The sequence below is a fragment of the Macaca fascicularis genome, chromosome Y (genome assembly GCF_037993035.2).
Source record: "Macaca fascicularis isolate 582-1 chromosome Y, T2T-MFA8v1.1".
Lineage (NCBI taxonomy): Eukaryota > Metazoa > Chordata > Mammalia > Primates > Cercopithecidae > Macaca > Macaca fascicularis.
In genome coordinates, this window is record NC_132903.1 from 4,897,720 (window position 1) to 4,916,413 (window position 18,694).

Genomic DNA, 18,694 nt, shown 5'->3' on the forward strand with positions numbered 1-18,694 from the left:
GTTTTCTAGTTTATTTGCACAGAGGTGTTTATAGTATTCTCTGATGGTAGTTTGTATTTCTGTGGGATTCGTGGTGATATCCCTTTTATCATTTTTTATGCATCTATTTGATTCTTCTCTCTTTTCTTCTTTATTCGTCTTGCTAGTGGTCTATATATTTTGTTGATCATTTCAAAAACCAGCTCCTGGATTCATTGATTTTTGGAAGGGTTTTTTTTGTGTCTCTCTCCTTCAGTTCTGCTCTGATCTTTGTTATTTCTTGCCTTCTGCTAGCTTTTGAATGTGTTTGCTCTTGCTTCTCTAGTTCTTTTAATTTTGATGTTAGGGTGTCAATTTTAGATCTTTCCAGCTTTCTCTTGTGTGCATTTAGTGCTATAAATTTCTCTCTACACAGTGTCCCAGATATTCTGATATGTTGTGTCTTTGTTTTCATTAGTTTCAAAGAACATCTTTATTTCTACCTTCATTTCATTATTTACCCAGTGGTCATCCAGGAGCAGGTTGTTCATTTTCCATATAGTTGTGCGGTTATGAGTGAGTTTCTTAATCCTGAGTTCTAATTTGATTGTGCTGTGGTCTGAAAGACAGTTTGTTGTTATTTCTGTTCTTTTACATTTGCTGAGGAGTGCTTTACTTCTAACTATTTAGTCAATTTTGTAATAAGTGCAATGTGGTAGAGAGAAGAATGCATATTCTGTTGATTTTGGGTGGAGCGTTCTGTAAATGTCTTTTAGGTCTGCTTGGTATAGAACTGAGTTCAAGTCCTGGATATCCTTATTAACCTTCTCTCTCATTGAGCTGTCTAATATTGGCAGTGGCATGTTAATGTCTCCCATTATTATTGTGTGGGAGTCTAAGTCTCTTTCCAGGTCTCTAAGGACTTGCCTTATGAATCTGGGTGCTCCTGTATTGGGTGCATATATATTTAGGATAGTTGGCTCTTCTTGTTGAATCTGTCCGTTTACCATTATGTAATGGCTTTCTTTGTCCCCTTTGATCTTTGTTGGCTTAAAGTATGTTTTTTTCAGAGACTAGGATTGCAACCCTGCTTTTTTTTTATTTGCTTTCCATTTGCTTGGTAGATCTTCCTCCACCCCTTCATTTTGAGCGTATGTGTGTCTCTACACATTAGATGGGTCCCCTGAATATTGCATACTGATGGGTCTTGACTTTTCATCCAATTTGCCAGGAACGATCACCTAAAATTTGTTTTTAATGAGTGATAACAATGACTCAAGTTATTAAAACCTTCAGGATACAGTAGAAGCAGTGCTAACAGGAAATTTTTTAGTATTAAATGCTTCCATCAAAAGACAGTGTGCTAAATCATTTTTGTATCACTATAAAGAAATACCTGAGGCTAGGTAATTGATTTTAAAAAGAATGTTAGTTGGCTTATGATTTTGCTGTCTGTACAGGAAGCATAGCATCCCATCTTCTCAGAATCTGCCCAGGTTCTGGCAAGGAATCAGAGAGCTTTTACTCTGATTGGCAGAAACCATTCCTAGGGGATCTATCCCCATGATCCAGTATCTCCCACAAGGTCTCATATCCAACACTGTGGTTACATTTCAACATGAGATTTGAAGGGGACAAACATCTGAATATCCCAAACATACAGAGACATCACAAACTAACACCTAATAGTACAGCTCAAGGAACTGAAGAAACAAGAACAAACAACCTAAAGCTAACAGAAAAAAAGAAACAATAAAGGTCAGAGTAGAATTAAACGAAATTGAAACCAAGAAGACAATACAGAGAATCAGTGAAATGAAAAGTTGATTTATTGAAAAGATAAACAAAATTGATGGACCACTAGTTAGAGTAAACAGGAAGAGACAAGATTCAATTAAGCTAAGTCAGATTTGAAAATGGAGTCATTACAACTGATGACACAAACATCATCTGTGACTAGTATGAACACCTATATGCACACACACTAGAAAATCTAAAGGAAATGGATAAATTCCTGAAAATGTATCATCCTCCAAGTTTGAATCAAGAACAAATAGAAATTCTAAACAGACTGATAAGTAGTGAGATTGAATGAGTAATAACAAATCTTCAGAAGAAAATAGCTCAAGACAGCATGGGTTTATGGCTAAATTCTATTAGACATTCAAATAATTGCTACTAATTCTAATGAAACTATTGTAAATGATCAAGAATGAGGGAATACTTTTAAACACATCCTATAAAGCCAATATCACCCTGATACCAAGGCCAGGAAGGGACAAAACACAAAAATAAAACTCACTGATTAACTTAGATGTAAAAATCCTGTAAAAATTCTAACAAACCAAATCCAACAATACATCACAAACAAAGATCAGGTAGGTTCCATCCTAGGAATACATGGATAGTTCAGTACATACACAAGTCAATAAATGTGATTCATTACACAAACAATTTTTAAAAACCATGCAATTATCTCCTTATACGCAGAAAAATCGTTCATGACAATCCATCATCCTCTATAATAAAAAGTCTTCAACTAGGCATAGAAAAAACATCTCAAAATAATAAATGCCATATATGACAAACTCATGGCCAACATCATATTTGAATGAAGAAAAGTTGTTCCAGTCCTAAAAACTGGGACAAGACAGGAATGCCCACTTTTATCACTTCTATTCAGCACAATACTAAAAGACTTGGCCAAAACAATCGGACAAGAGAAAGAAAGAAAGGGCATCCAAATTAGAAAAGAGGAAGTCAATCTGTTGCCAAGTATATTATCTTACACCTCCAAATCCCTAAACACTACTCTAAGACTCCTAGATTTGGTCAATGAATTCAGTAATGTCCCAGGTTATAGAATCAATGTACATAAATTAGTAGCACTGCTGTACACCAACAACCAACCAAGCCGAGAATCAAATCAGGAACTCAATTTCACTTATAATAGCTACAAAAAATGAAATAAAATGAAATTCCTAGGAAATACTTAAACAAGGAGGTAAAATATCTCTACAAGGCAAACTACAAAGCACTGGTGAAGGAAATTTTAGATGACACAAACAAATGGAAAAGTATCCCATGCACTGGATTAAAATGTTCAATATTGTTAAAATGAGCATTCTGTCCAAAGCAATCTGTAGATTCAATGGAATTTATATGAAAATACCAATGCTACTTTTTACACAATTAGAAAAAAATTCCTAAAGTTAATGTGGAACCAACAAAAAGCCTGAATAGCCCAAGCAATCCTAGGCAAAAAGATCAAATCCAGAGACATCACATTACCCAATTCCAAGTTATACTGCAAGGCTATCGTAGCCAAAACAGCATGGTACTAGTATGAAAATAGGCATGTAACCCAATGGAAGAGTGGGGAACTCAGATATAAAACAAATACCTACCACCAGTGGATCTTGTACAAAACAGACAAAAAACATACACTGCTGGATAGACAATCTATTCAATAAATGGTACTGGGAAAACTGGAGAGCCACATTTGGAGGAATGAAACTAGATCCGTATCTCTCACAATATATAAAAATTAACTTAAGATGGACTAGCCTTTAATATTATTATAAATACCTTTGTTTTGACCCTATCAATATTTATTTATTTACTTATTTAATTTATTTATTTTTGAGATGGAGTCTTGCTCTGTTGCACAAGCTGGAGTGCAGTAGCACTATCACAGCTCACTGCAACCTCCACCTCCCCGGTTCAAGCAATTCTGTCTCAGTCTACCAGGTAGCTGGGACTACAGGTATGTACCACCATGCTCAGCTAATTTCTTTTTTTTTTTTTTTAAAGTAAGAGCAGATGGGGTTTCATTCTGTTAGCCAGGATGGTCTCGATCTCCTGACCTCATGAGCCGCCTGCCTTTGCCTTCCAAAGTGAGGAGATTGCAGGCATGAGTCAGCACACCAAGCTTCATTTTATTTATTAATAACCATTTAAAGATTTCTATCAACCTTCTGGAGCAAGTCCTTTGATTTTCTTTCACTTTCCAATTTCATTGTTATTGTTATTCATCTTAATGTTTTATTAAGCATCTGTAGGGAACAGGAGGTAGAGCAAATTTAATAAGGCTTCTTAAGTAGTTGTATGATTCGGCAGAAGTAATGTCACATGAGGTGCCCATGTAAAAGGCGCCTTCTTAACCCCAGCATTTAGCATGACATAGGTAATAGGTATATTCTGTGGAACCATATTCAGCCATCGTAAAGCCATCATATGGCTTGCATGTGAAGCATATTAACTTGCTCATTTGGGTTGCTCCACTTGACATTCTATTAGGGATAATTGAACAGTCCCCTTCTCAGGATCGATGAACCTTACAGTGGCATTTAACCAGTCCAGTAGGCTGGTTGTTCTCTTAGAATTAGACTCCTTTGCATCTGTGTCCCATATATTCATCAGTAATTTGTTAACTGGATTGTAGACATGAATCAAACCAAACAAGCTCTTTCATTCTGTAGCATTTAAAATTAAGGATACTGTTTTTAAAGTTATTTTTAAAATCCATTGTAGTAAAGGTTTTTCTTAAAGCTGATGATACCAATCTACAAAATGTAACAATTTCTTAAGATTATACTTTCTGATTTTAATGGTAGCTTAGTTTTGTCCTTCCCTCACATTGACTATATTTTTGGTAACTACAGGTTTCAGATGTAATTTTTTTTTGCCCTGGTTTAATTTTTCTTTCTATGAGTAGCTAAGAATCCACTCAGTATTTCTTTAGTCTCATCTTGGCTATTCTAAATAATAACCAAATAATCAAATTTTCACTTTTTCCTTATTAGTTTACATTTCCTTATGCATTCAGTGCACCAATTCCTTGAGAGTAAGAGTATGATTCATCTCTTAATTCCACTGGTAAAATTTACCTTTAGTGACTGAAGGCAACCCAGCTGCAGTTGCACACTGTGAGTGATCACAGGGCCACCCAAGAGTCAACGTTTCTAAATTCCCACCCTTTTATTAGGTAGGAGCAATAGTAATTGTGGTTTTTGCCATGACTTTCATATGACAAAAAGCACAATTACTTTTACACCAAGCTAATATTTTTTTCTATATCCATTTGGTTTTATTTGTATAAATTTTAAATTTTAGAGTCATGTTTAAGGAGCCTCTAAACGATAAAAATGACATTTTCTTTAGAAAAAAACACTCATATTTTATAACCTTACTAAATATACATCTTGCTGTCCTACTATTCTAATTCTTAGTAACCCAGATTCCCAGTGAAAAACCTATGATTAATTATTTTAAATATAACATGACTTTAAAGATGTAAATTACTAGAGATAATAAAGAAAAATTTACCAACTTAATCTTACCAGAGGTTACCAAAGTCAACTGAACTAAAAGGCATTAATCAAGATAGCTTTTATCCATCTGATAAACAGTAACATTATTTAAAGCAATTAATTAGAGCTTTTTCTATAATTTGGTAGGGAAATATTCAACATAACATATATAAACATATAGGTAAAGAGACATATAGATAGCGAATTCTATAAGATTTTTATTTGCCTATTTTTAAAAATCTTTCTTACTTCAGACTGTTATTGTTATAAAATATTATAAGAGTAAACACAAGGTAAAGGAGAAAAGTTACTATCCTAGGCCTTTTCAAATGAGAGAAAAACCTGAAGAAGCAGGGTACAGAAGTCAAACTTCTGAGATATTGATACAGGAGCTAAAAATATTATTTAGACAGATCATTAGGGCAACAGAGTCTTCAGCAAGGTTTCCCTTTTAACAAAAATTGACCCCCAAATAATTCCTTTTCTAACAAACAGCATCCTGAAAAGTCAAGCTGAAGATGTAGATAAGCAAGCTGGAAGCTTGCACAGATGAATACCTGCAGCTGTGCCAATAGAAAAAGGCTACCTGAGAGCGAGGTATGTTCAACATGGAGACTTCATTGACCCTTTTCTTTGTCACCATGTGTACAGTAAAAAAGTAGACAACATGGCAGAGAAGTAATCTCCATATTAAAAGATTAGGGTTGGACTGGCCAGCTTCCTCATATGTTATGCAAATTGTGAACCTTGTTCGACCAATCTTTCACACCTTATGTCTGACAACTCCTCAAGGTAGTCTATAAAACTCTGTGCAATTTCACCACAGAACTGGAAACCCATTTTCTCTGGGACCTTTCTCTCTGCAGCAGAGAGACCTTTTCTCTTTCTTTCGCCTATTAAACTTCAGCTCTGAACCTCACCTTAATGTGCCCATGTATTAGTTTTCCATGGCTATGAGACAACAAACCTGAGCTATTACCCAAGATGAATGACACTGCTTCAATATTAATCTGAAAAATTTCATAAAGAAACAGATTATAGAATTTAAAAATTAAAAACGTATTTCCTTGAGAGACCAAATGCCTTTGGCCAGGTACAGTGGCTCACCCCTGTAATGCTAGCACTTTGGAAGGCCAGGAAGTTGGATTGCCTGAGCTCAGTCAGTTGAGACCAGCCAGGACAAGCTGGCCAGTCCAACCCTGTCTCTACCAGCCTGAGAGGGAGAGATTGTAGTGAGCCAAGATCACACCAATGCACTCTAGCCTCACCAACAGAGTGAAACTCTGTCCCAGAAAACAAGCAAGTAAGCAGGGAAACAGATGTCAAATATTTTTAATACAATCTTGTTCTAACCAATTATTTTATTTGTATTGTGTATTGTTAATATCAATGTCATTTTTAGATTATTACTTTTTATATTTTATTATAGCTAACTTAATCATGTGTCTGTTTTATAAATTTAATTTTTAATAGCATTTTATGACTTACACAAACAATTCACAACATGCATGGACTTTTGGGTTTGTCCTGAACATCCCTCTTTAACAGCCATTTTATTTTAGTGAAAAAATTTGCCATACAAGACTATTCCTTCTTATAATTATTTTTCTTTTAACCTGTCTTACCAAAAATACCTCCCCATATCTACACCTTTATTTCTATTTTATTTCTTGTTACTTTTACTTCATTTCATACCGAACCTTAGAATTAGACAAAATTATTTACCTTTTAATAAGAACATATTTTTAGAAGTAATGTTTTTCTGTAATTTTTAATTGAAAATTACCCAGATATTTAGTTAAATATCTGTGATTTATTTTTTATTTTTTATTTTTTATTTTTTTTTTTGAGACGGAGTCTTGCTCTGTCACCCAGGCTGGAGTGCTGTGGCCGGATCTCAGCTCACTGCAAGCTCCGCCTCCCGGGTTCACGCCATTCTCCTGCCTCAGCCTCCTGAGTAGCTGGGACTACAGGCGCCCGCCACCTCACCCGGCTAGTTTTTTGTATTTTTTAGTAGAGACAGGGTTTCACCGTGTTAGCCAGGATGGTCTCGATCTCCTGATCTCGTGATCCGCCCGTCTCGGGCTCCCAAAGTGCTGGGATTACAGGCTTGAGCCACCGCGCCCGGCCAAATATCTGTGATTTAACATTACTTTGGGTTCTAAATTATGATATTTAGAAGCATTTATTCCATAACATTTACCTAATTATTATATTCTAATAGTTTTCTTAGATTATTTATGACAACTATGATAGTCATCATTTAACATTATTTCCCTATCAATCATTTTTATAGCCTGTGAATTTCAGGTCTTTATTTGTAAACATCTGTGTAAAATATATGGCTATTTTTACCAATAACTCAAGATTTAGTTTTTTCCAATAAACTAACAATATTAAATGTTTTATCAAAAATTACATAAGCCATCGGGCCTGGCAGCTAATGCCTATAATCTAAGAACTATGGGAACAGAGGTTGTAGTGAGCCAAGAATGCACCACAGCATTCCAGTTTGGGCAACAAAGTGAGACTGTTTCAAAACAAAACAAAGAAAAACAAAAAGAAAAATTACACAAGCAAAGACTGTTCTGTTTTGGACTGGGTTTATAGTTTTATAACACTTTGCCAAATTTATACACCGTACAATATTTGACAAGAATAGATATAAAATAACTCTATTAAAAATGAAAAAAATGCTGACAATTCTTAAGACATTTCTATTATTACTTTACCAGTAATTTTAAAACCAACTATTTATCAGAATTTTCTGAAGCCATACGTACTGAGATGTGTTTGGGCTTGTTATTTACTACATATATAAGTACTCCTTCAATTAAGCAAATTTGTTAACTTGCAGTCACTAAGAACCTAACAGAATACATGTATGTACATGTAAACACACATGAATATCCATAGAAACTCATAGAAAAATCCTACAGCTTTTATTTCAGAACTCTCATCACGAGATGCCACAAACTTATCAGTTACCAAAAGAAGTTTAAAACAAATAGTGGGATTTTCCTTTTATCTCAACATTAGTACAAAAGCAACAGCAGACTTCAGCAGAAGAGAAAGCAGAGAGATAGACACAGAACTTAGAACCTTTCTGGTGGCAGGTTGACCTTCAGGCTCTGAATTTTCCTTGGTGTAATTTTCCCATAAGTTTAAAATGTGCACAAGAGCAGACCTAATATGTAGGCAGCTGGAGTGCTAGAAACCCTTGAAGGTTCTCCTATTTACATCACCATTTGGAGGTAGAGGTGCCATAAAACCAAAAAGGGTGCCAGAAAGGGAGTCATTCTTCAGGTCTTTTCTCATCCTTAATTGGTTTTCCACTTTTCTTCTTAAAAAGAAGAACCGAGTTGTGTTGTAGGGCTTAGTGTGAAGGGTCCAAGTTTGCTGGTTGTGGGTGTGACTCAATAGTGTGTCACGACTGAGTCATTCCCACTTGCTTACATATCTCTGCCTATCTATCAAGAGTTCTAGCACCTCCAAGACAGTCCAAAGCATATAATGATCAGCTCCCTATCTGTGCATCCTGGATGAGACTTTTAAATTAAGTTGTTGATAGTTCCCTGTAGGGCCATTGCATATCACTGGAGTTCAAACCCACAGACACTCCATCAATACCTTCAGTCACCAAGGGGTGCCTTTCAGCGGGGAGAAGCAAATTCCCTTGCTCTTCAGAGCTGAGGAAACTCAGTCTCTCATTTGCCTATGAAAACAACAGTTCAGCTCCTTACCCTAATATGCTCACACAAGTCAAATTGAGTTGAATTTTGGAAGGAAAGGCAATAGAGAAGACTCTTTAGAAGGCACTTCTGAGCTAGAATTGGGATTCTAAACAATAACTTCCCGAGAGGGGAAAAAAAAAACGTTCGACTACTTTCTGTAAACTCTCCTCAGTCACTCCTAACTTTGTAGCTCTTGTCTGCCATTACACATGCCGAGGCCAAATCCTCTCACAGTAAAAGGTAATCTCTTCAACCCCCAAAGCCAAAGAGACCAGGCAATGTAATACAAGAAAGCAGAGCTTTAGACTTAAGAAGAATCTCCCCATGACTCTTGAAACTTCACCAACATCACCCCAAAAGAGGGGTAAGGGGAGTATTTGTTCAGAGTTTTTTGAGGGATTTGAGGTGCTAGAAGACTTCTCTAAATTTCTCATTTCTCTTAGTATCAAAGATGGCAAAAAGGAAAGGAAGGGAGAAATAACGTGAAAGAAAAGTAAACAAAAAAGCAATTCTTTTGTGAGACAAGAAGCAAACACAGAGGGTCTAATTGTCTCCCTGACTTTCAGTTCACCATCACTGGGCCTTGTCATGGCTGCAAACATCCCCCAAGGGGCTTATCTCCTTGCTACTATTTTCTGGTGATCTCAATTAAAATCAAGATGCAGCATATACTTCTCAAAATCTTTCAATGGATATAGTGGCAGATCATGGTGGACAAGAGACAGGACAGCACTATATTACAGCTCCCTCTCTGGCAGATAGAGCAGTGTGTGGAGCCTCACGTCATGAATTTTTGCTCCAGAATGACCACAGAAATAATTCAGAAAACCTGGGAGGACCCATAGACCCTCCGAAGGAAGCTGATTTCTCCCATACGACCTGGGAGACACTGAGAATACTGTGAGTGCCCAAATTGTGGAAGTAAGAAAGTGATATTATCCATCTCCAAACACACATCCCTACTGGAAAAACAAAGTCTAGATTATAAGAGACAATTCAGACCTTACCTGGAACTGAGTCAATTTAGAAAGCAAAGCAAAATACAGGGGTAGAGGAAGCAGTGGGAAAAGCCCATGAGTCCCCTAACAAACAATTTCTTCCTGGCATCAATGGAGTCCTTTGAGGGGATGGCCAGAGCCACTGGGAAAAGGACACAGGGAGAAAAAAATGTGCAGCTGAACTGTGTAGCAATTTGAACTAATCCAGAAATCTCCTTGTCAGAACTCGGAGGAGGATGTGAATGTTGTGTGCAGACTCCACAGGCAGGGGAAGAAGGAAAGCAATAATTGCTTTCATAGCTGGGAGGTGGGTAGCCTGGAACAAGTTCTCAGCCCTACTTGCCCACTGCCTGGAAACAGTCTTGGTGATATTGGGGGAGGCATAGTGGGAATGAGAGTGGTCCTTTAGATTGCCTGGGAACTGGTTGAGGCTTGTGACTGCCACTTTTCCCTGACTTTCTTGACAATCTGCATGAAAAAGTAGAGACAGCCATGATCCTTCTAGAAATATAACTCCATTCACCTGGGAATTCACCCCATCACTCACTGCAGCAGCAGCAAGACCCACCCAAGGAGAATCTCAACTCAGACACATCTAGTTCTGCCCTCACCCAGTGGTCCTTGCTTACCCATCCTGTTAACAGAGGAAGAAGGGCATATACTTTAAATATCTAGAGCCCCAAACACCACCTGTTACTACCCATACTACCACAGCTGATGCTTTCTGCAAAGGACCCCCTCCAGGCAGGAGGTCAATCAGCATAAAAATAATGTATTAAACTACCGAAGCTAAGAACCATCACAGCTTAAACTACTAAAGCTAAAAACCCTCTAACCCCTGTTACCTTTGCTGAAACAAGTGCTGGTATCCATGACTGAGAGAACCACAGACAATTCACACCCTAGAACTCTGGGTAGACAATGCCTGGTACCAGTGAAGAGCCCAGTAGACTTGCTGGGTGGCTAGGTGTAGAAGAGAGATAACAATCACTAAACTGAGCTCTCAGGAAGCTACGTCCATAAGAAAAAGGGGAGAGTAGTACATCAAAGGAATACCCCATGGTGCTGAGGCAAGCTTAGTCAGGGAGAACCTAATCCAACGGCACTAGAGGAATAAAAGACACACAGAAATTTAGAGGTGTGGAGTGGGAAATCAGGGGTCTCAGCCTTCAGAGCTGAGAGTTTTGAACAGAGATTTACCTACAAATTTATTGACAGCAAGCCAGTGATAACCATTGTTTCTATAGATTATAGATTAACTAAAGGTATTTCTTAATGGCAAATAAAGGGATGGGCTGAAGTAAAGGGATGGATCTGGCTAGTTACCTGTAGCAGGAACATGCCTTTAAGGCACAGATCACTCATGCTATTGTTTGTGATTTAAGAATGCCTTTAAGTGGTTTTCCTCCCTGGATGGGCCAGGTGTTTCTTGCCCTCATTCCAGAAACCCACAACCTTCCAGGGTGATTGTCATGGCCATCATGAACATGTCACAGTGCTGCAGATATTTTGTTTACGGCCAGTTTTGGGACCAGTTTATGGCCATATTTGGAGGCCTATTCCCAACATGTCCCCCTTCTTTCATTTGCAGAGCAATAAAAGGCAGCTTTGTCACTGTGAATTACTTCTCGCAGGAATCGAGATCCACATCTGCAGAATATTCTAAGACAAACAACACAGATTAAAAGCATAATCATCATTACATCACAGAGCTTCCAAGTGTTTTTATCCATTTTAATGGGTTACTAGCTGCTAATCTCTCTGGAGCTCCTTCAAGCACTCCAGTTCCTGACATTAAGGTCAGATGTGCCTGGGATGCTTTAAATATTTATTAATATCCAAAGACAAGTTTGTAAAGTGTCCTTCTAGATGCTTTTTTATTGTTTCCCAAATTTTGATCTTATTAAGAGCTATTAATAGTTTCCACAAATCCTTACATTTAGCTCCTATAGCAGACCATAGGATTTGAGGTTGAGGTGCCACTATACTGCCATGGTTCCAGATAATAGGAACTATTGCTGCACTTCTTATCATTTCTACCATCTGACCATTTTGTTCAGACCAGCTGAACATAGTGTGGCCCTGGCATGCAGACTGACAGGTGCAATTCAAGCTAAACATCCCCGTAGGGGACCAATTAATAATGATTCCGTAGGAATTGTTGTGCAGCACCTCTGCCTATTGTACAATGCAATCTTCCTAAACAAGTATTTCATTTTTTCTAACTGGGTCCAATCCTTTTTACAAATAGGTTTTTGAGGGCAGTATGCCTCAATTATAGGAGCAGATTTATTGTGGTAAACACTGAGATCAGAAAGCATGCGTAACTGTGTCATAGAGTGATTACATCCAGGCATTATTGCCAGCCAAGATTGATAAACATGCCCAATAAGTATAATTGTTCTCTGTGTCAGCCCTTATTTAAGGAATACTCATAGCAATGGTGATCCCTGCTATCATAGCTACCATTAACTATTCATTGTGACTGGTTGTCCTGCTTTCCTCAGGTTTTCTTCCACCATTTATCACAGCTTTCTTTGTCTTGTTTTTTCTTTTTTTTTTTTTTTTAGATGGAATCTCACTTTGTCAACCAGGCTGGAGTTCAGTGACACAATCTCAGCTCACTGCAAGCTCTGCCTCCTGGGTTCATGCCATTCTCCTGCCTCAACCTCCCGAATAGCTGGGACTACAGGTGCCTGCCACCATGCCCAGCTAATTTTTTGTACTTTTAGTAGAGACAGGGTTTCACCATGTTAACTAGGATGGTCTTGATCTCCTGACCTCGTGATCTACCCACCCTGGTCTCCTAAAGTGCTGGGATCACAGGTATGAGCCACCACACTCAGCCTGTGACAGCTTCTTGATCCATCCCCAGGTGGATGGCTGTGTTCAGTGGGTGTCGCTTGTGACATTTGGGGTCCTCTTCAGTATCAGTCACAAGTTGGCTGCAACAGGGTGGTCCTCAGGATCCTCCTGGAATCTCTTCCTCAGCACCTGGCTCATGATAAGTTTTCAGGTGTCTTGATGGTATCCAGTTTGGCTCTTGATGTGGTCCTGGAGAAACACAAGCATAACTTCTACCCCAAGTTATTATTTTACCTATTTCCCAACTTTTAAACTAGTTGTTCTACTTCTCTGTCTACCAAACCTTTAAATTTTTTTCCCTGAATAGCTATTTCAGAGGTAGGATGTTTATCAGTAATTTGATTCACTCAGTAAGCCACTTTGCCTTGTGTTTTCAAATCCTTTTGTTTATTTAATTTCACTTTTCCCCATTCCCACATACAGCGCAGTCAGAAGCTGTGCTATACACTCTCCTGACTCTGCTTTCCAGGGAACAGAAGTAGATACAACAATTTGAATTTCCACATTGGAATCTGAATCAATGACTCCTGCTTGTATGTGTACACCTTTTAAATTTAAACTAGACCTTCCTAGAAGTAATGCTATCATCCCCACTGGCAAGAGTCCACAGACTCCTGTTGGAATTTTTTTGTGGGTGTTCCCCAGGCAGAAGGCTCAGAGCTTTGTGCAGCATAATTCTACTGTAGTACTACCAGCTGTGGCAGGGGACAGACATTGTACAGGGTGAAGGAATGGCCTGAGCTGGAAATGCCTCAGTTTGGAACAAGGCTTGGAATGGGCCCCTCATGGCGTTTCCTGAAATTGGGTTCCCATCTTTATCAAACTTGGAGTGACACGGATTAGCCCAATGTTTTCCTTTGTTACATTTTGGACATATTTCAGGCTCAGCAGTTTTCTTTTTTCCCCTATCTGGCAGCCTGACTCGCTCATTTTTTCTATTTTTAAAAAATTTTTAAAATTTTTTTAGTATGACCGTGCTTCCCACAGTTAAAATAAGCTCCAAGAAATGGAGCATTTCCTTTATCCACTCAGTCCTGCCATTGCCTGTGCCAACAAAGTAGCTTTATGCGATTACCTCCGATACCATCACAAGCCTTGATATAATCAACTAAATGTGCTTTCCCTCTAATAGGTGGCAGAGCAGCCTGGTAACTGGGATTAGCATTGTCAAATGCTAATAACTGCAACACTATATCCTGAGCATCCAAATCTGCATTCACCTTTTTAAGAGACTTCTGTAATTGAGCTATAAAATCCATGTATGGTTCTTTTTGTCCCTGTTTTATTGTACTAAAGGAAGGGTATTATTCTCCACCTGAAGTGATTTTTCCCCCCCAACCTCTAAAGCACACTCCTGTAACCTGTTTTATGGCATCATCCTGCATGACCATTGTGCATCTAAACCAGTCCAGCTGCTGAACCCTAAAGGTTGGTTTGCAGTTATATTAATTTAAGGTTGGGCCTAGGCATTGCAAGCATCCTGAATGGAAGCTTCATCTGCCCATCAAGTTTTACATTGTAAGAACTGAGCAGGAATTAGACAAGTTTGAGTAAGAGTGTCCCAGTCAGTAGGAATCATCTGACTGAAAACAGCAACATTCTTTAACAGCCCCATTACAAAAGGAGAACCTGGCCCATACTGATTCATAGCTTCTTTAAATTCTTTCAGTAATTTGAAAGGAAAAACGCTCAAATGTAGCTGTAATATTTCACTGTTGATCAGGTGTGTGTATCCTAACAGAGAACTGCCAAGCCTCTAAATCACTCTCTCATCTAGCTTGCTGGATTTCTGCCTGAACAGAACTAAGAACAGTTGCTAGAGATGCTGCTCGAACAGTCACAACGCCAACTATTTTTTGCCCAGTGTCTTCTGGAAAAGAAATCTCTGGAGGGTCAGGCCACTCTTTTTCTTCAAAATAATAATGAGGGGGTGCAGAAGAGTAGGGATGAACTTCTGCCTCCTTTACCACTTTAGCTTTAGTGGGCAAACAAACCTGCTCTATCACCTCCTCTGTTATTTCATTATACTCTCCTTCCTCCTCCTCATCAGTATGAAAAGGTTCTAAAGTGGAACAAACCAGAGCCCACACTTGTTCCATTGCTACCCTGATGCTTCTAAGCTCCCCTTCTTACTCATCATTGGGATTGCTTTAAGAGTACTTGGGTGTCCTCCAGCTTAGTTCCATGTTCTCCAACCATCACTCCTGCAACCCTTCAACCTGGATTCAAGCCCCCATGTATGGACACCACTTGCCAAAACCAGCTCAGTCAAGCAGACCCTAACCCAGTGACACTAGAGGAATAAAATATACACACAGAGAAATATAGAGGTGTGGAGTGAGAAATCAGGGATCTCACAATCTTCAGAGCTGAGAGCCTTGAACAGAGATTTACCCACAAATTTATTGACAGCAAGCCAGTGATAACTATTGTTTATATAGACTATAGATTAACTAAATGTATTTCTTGTGGGAAATAAAGGGAAGGACTGAAGTAAAGGTATGGGTTTGGCTAGTTATCTGCAGCAGGAGCATGTCCTTAAGGCACAGATCACTCCTGCTATTGTTTGTGGTTTAAGAATGCCTTTAAGCGGTTTTTGGCTCTGGGTGGGCCAGGTGTTCATTGCCCTAATTCTGGTAAACCTACAACCTTCTAGCGTGGGCATCCTGGCCGTCATGAACATGTCACAGTGCTGCAGAGATTTTGTTTATGACCAGTTTGGGAGGCAGTTATTGGCCATAATTGGGGGCCTATTCCCAACACCATGGGACAAAAGAATCTAAACAACAGCTTTGAGACCTATACTCTCTCTGACAGAGCTTATCCAGATAAGAATGAATGAGGAAACAAACTCTGCTAATATAACAAAACAAGGTTATCAAGCACCCGCCCCTCCACCCCTGCAAATTACAGTAGCTCACCAGCAATGGATCCAAGCCAAGAATAAATTCCTGATTTACTTTAAAATGAATTCAAGAGGATAGTTATTAAATTATTCAGGGAGTCACCAGAAGAAAACAAAACCCAATGTAAAGATATAAAAAATATAAGAAGTGAAAGGAGACATATTCAGTGAAATAGACAGCATAAATTAAAAAAAAAAAACCTCAGGAAACAATGAATAAACTTATAGAAATGTAAAATGCTCTGGAAAGGCTCAGTAATAGAATCAAACAAGTAGAAGAAACAAATTTAGAGCTTGAAGACAAGGTCTTTGAATTAACCCAATCCAACAAAGACAAAGAAAAAAGAATAAGACAATATGAACAAAGCCTCCAAGAAGTCTGAGATTATGTTGAATGACTAAACTTAAGAATAACTGGCATTCCTGAGGAAGAAATCTGAAAGTTTGGAAAATATATTTGGGGGTATAATTGAAGAAAACTTCCCCAGGCTCACTACAGACCTAGACATCGAAATACAAGATGAACAAAGAACACCCAGGAAATTCATCACAATAAGATCATCAGTCATGCACACTGTCACCAGGTTATCTAAAGTTAAGATGAAGGAAATAATCTTAAAGGCTGTGAGATTAAAGCATCAGTTACAATGTAAATGAAAACCTGACAGATTAACAGCAGATTTCTCAGCAGAAACCTTGTAAGCTACAAGGCATGGGGTCCTATTTTCAGCTTTCTTAAATAAAACAATTAGGAGTCAAGAATTTTGTTTCTAGAAAAAGTAAACTCCATTATGAAGGAAAGATACAGTGATTTTCAGATAAACAAATGCTGAGAGAATTCACTACTATTGAGAACTGCTAAAGGAGCTCTAAATCTTGTAACATCCTGAAAATGCATCAAAACAGGACCCCTTTAAGCATAAATCTCGCAGGTCATAAAAAAAATTTAAAAAAAAAGATGTGCAGTGAAAAAAGCACAATTAATGAAATGGTACTGTTGCAGGAATTAAGGGATAAGAGATATCAATGGGTAAAACGGGATTTAAAAAAGCTAACACCTCTTTCGTAAACTGGAGGCTTCACTTAGGTGCACTGGCCCAGAGGATTAACATCCAGAGGCTGAGTCTCAAACAAAGACAGGGCTTGACTTTTATACATGCAACCGAAGGGGGTTGTCCAGCTAGTGATGGGAAATTTGCAGGCAGGGTGGGCAAGCAAGCTTATAGAAGCAGAACAAAGGCAGTTTATCAAAGAGTGACAGGTGTTGCCACTTAGTCATGTCTTATACCTTCACCATACTGCACAGGTGAGAAAACAGGAACTTACAAAATCCTTACAATCTTGGAGAAGCAATTACAAAAATAGTTATGAGAGCAGAATAAAGAATAATGGTATGGGGAGGTAATTTCATAGAAGGGAAACTGACAAGAAAAACTTGTTTTTGTCATCTCTGCTCCTGAAGCCCATTCCTTCTGGGCCCTGGCTCTGCTGATAGTGCTGCCAGAGTCCTTCTAGAGTCTTGCTTATCACTGGGCCTTAGAGTGAGTCAGCCTAGTACAGAATACTTGTTTTGTTTTGTTTTCTTCTTTTTTACATTCCCTGCTTCAGTATCTCATATCTCAATACTAACATTAAATATAAATGGCCTAAATGCTCCAATTTAAAGATAGAGAATGGCAGAATGAAAAATAGTTCACTAACCAACTATCTGCTGCCCCAAAGAGGCTCACTTAATATATAATGACTCACATAAACTTAAGGTAAATGGGTGGAAAAAGGCATTTTATGCAAATGGGCACCAAAGGTGAGCAGAAGTAGCTAAAGAAGTAGCTAAAGAAGTAGCATTGCCTTTGAAAACTGGCACAAGACAAGGATGCCCTCTCTCACCACTCCTATTCAACATAGTGTTGGAAGTTCTGGCTAGGGCAATCAGGCAAGAGAAAGAAATCAAGGGTATTCAGTTAGGAAAAGAAGAAGTCAAATTGTCCCTGTTTGCAGATGATATGATTGTATATTTAGAAAACCCCACTGTCTCAGCCCAAAATCTCCTTAAGCTGATAAGCAACTTCAGCAAAGTCTCAGGATACAAAATTAATGTGCAAAAATCACAAGCATTCGTATACACCAGTAACAGACAGACAGCCAAGTCATGAATGAACTTCCATTCACAATTGCTTCAAAGAGAATAGAATACCTAGGAATCCAATTTACAAGGGATGTAAAGGACCTCTTCAAGGAGAATTACAAACCACTGCTCAGTGAAATAGAAGAGGACACAAACAAATGGAAGAACATACCATGCTCATGGATAGGAAGAAATCAATATCGTGAAAATGGCCATACTGCCCAAGGTAATTTATAGATTCAGTGCCATCCCCATCAAGCTACCAATCACTTTCTTCACAGAATTGGAAAAAACTGCTTTAAAGTTCATATGGAACCAAAAAAGACCCCGCATTGCCAAGACAATCCTAAGTCAAAAGAACAAAGCTGGAGGCATCACGCTACCTGACTTCAAACTAACTACAAGGCTACAGTAACCAAAACAGCATGGTACTGGTACCAAAACAGAGATATAGACCAATGGAACAGAACAGAGCTCTCAGAAATAATACCACACATCTACAGCCATCTGATCTTTGACAGACCTGACAAAAACAAGAAATGGGGAAAGGATTCCCTATTTAATAAACGGTGCTGGGAAAATTGGCTAGTCATAAGTAGAAAGCTGAAACTGGATCCTTTCCTTACTCCTTATACGAAAATTAATTCAAGATGGATTAGAGACTTAAATGTTAGACCTAATACCATAAAAACTCTAGAAGAAAACCTAGGTAATACCATTCAGGACATAGGCATGGGCAAGGACTTCATGTCTAAAACACCAAAAGTAATGGCAACAAAAGCCTAAGTTGACAAATG

At 38.3% G+C, this 18,694-nt stretch overlaps 1 long non-coding RNA gene across 1 annotated transcript in view; it reads left to right on the forward strand.

Moving 5' to 3' along the window:
- LOC141409516 (uncharacterized) overlaps nucleotides 1-18,694 on the forward strand; it is a 57,603-nt gene that overhangs the window by 22,481 nt on the left and 16,428 nt on the right. Inside the window, exon 2 of the long non-coding RNA XR_012430488.1 lies at nucleotides 5,766-5,867. This is a non-coding gene — a long non-coding RNA (uncharacterized lncRNA). The remainder of the gene's footprint in view (nucleotides 1-5,765; nucleotides 5,868-18,694) is intronic.